This window comes from Peromyscus maniculatus, chromosome 17, assembly GCF_049852395.1.
Source record: "Peromyscus maniculatus bairdii isolate BWxNUB_F1_BW_parent chromosome 17, HU_Pman_BW_mat_3.1, whole genome shotgun sequence".
Lineage (NCBI taxonomy): Eukaryota > Metazoa > Chordata > Mammalia > Rodentia > Cricetidae > Peromyscus > Peromyscus maniculatus.
In genome coordinates this window covers 3,471,542-3,472,500 of record NC_134868.1, presented here as the reverse complement: position 1 = coordinate 3,472,500, position 959 = coordinate 3,471,542, and positions in this window count along the sequence as shown.

The window sequence follows — 959 nt, the reverse complement described above, 5'->3', positions numbered from 1 at the left end:
TCCCTTCGGTGTGTGTGTGTGTGTGCACGCGCGTGCGTCCACACACATGTGTTTGTGATTCTGTGTCTCCCTCTCCAGGTGTGGGTGAGCTTTGATCCATTCTGCTGGACAGGTAGTGAGCTCCCAAGGTGGGAGGGAAATGGTGTGTTGGGGAATAGAAGTTAGAGCATCCCCCCCACATCACAGGTCTTGTCATCCTTGTGGTTTCAGAGAAATCAAAGCAGAAACCTTGGGAACAGAGAGGAGGTGGGGTGGTCCATGCTATTGGCTTGTGCATCCTGAGCTAGTTTTCGTCACTCTTATACAATTCAGGCCTCTGTGTAGGGGAAGTGCTGCCCACAGGGGGCTGGGGCATTGAACAAACAAGGCCACCTTTCACCCTGATCTAGATAACTCTTTAAGAGCCAGGAGGCAGTGGCACACACCTTTAATCCCAGCACTCTCGAGGCAGAGGCAGGCAGATCTCTGAGTTCAAGGCTATCCTGGTCTACAGAGCGAATTCTAGGACAGCCAAGCTGTTACACAGAGAAAACCTGTCTCAAAAAACCAAAAAAAAAAAAAAAAAAAAAAAAAAAGAATGATAAGTTTTTTCATTCTGAAGACCTCTCCACCAATGCAGCAATCCAAATTAAACCTAATCAGACCAAACTGGAAAAGCCCAGGTTTAATGGGTAAAGCATTCCTGGGTGATTCCCCTGCCTCAGAGAGGAGATGGGGATGAGAGACCAGAAGAACCATTTGTCTGTTTTCTAGGATGAAGCTTACATACCCTGTGGGAGTGGTCTTGAGACTCTGGGGGAGGAGCTGTGTTTGGTGGGCTTTGAAGGGGAGGGTTTGCGGAAAGAGATGGGAGAGGGTAGTTGAGGTGGATCCTCCACCAGAACATTCCCGACTCTTTGGGTATAGGGACGCCGGTTCAAGTCTGACTACTTCCTGTGGGTATGGGGCGACTTGGGAAG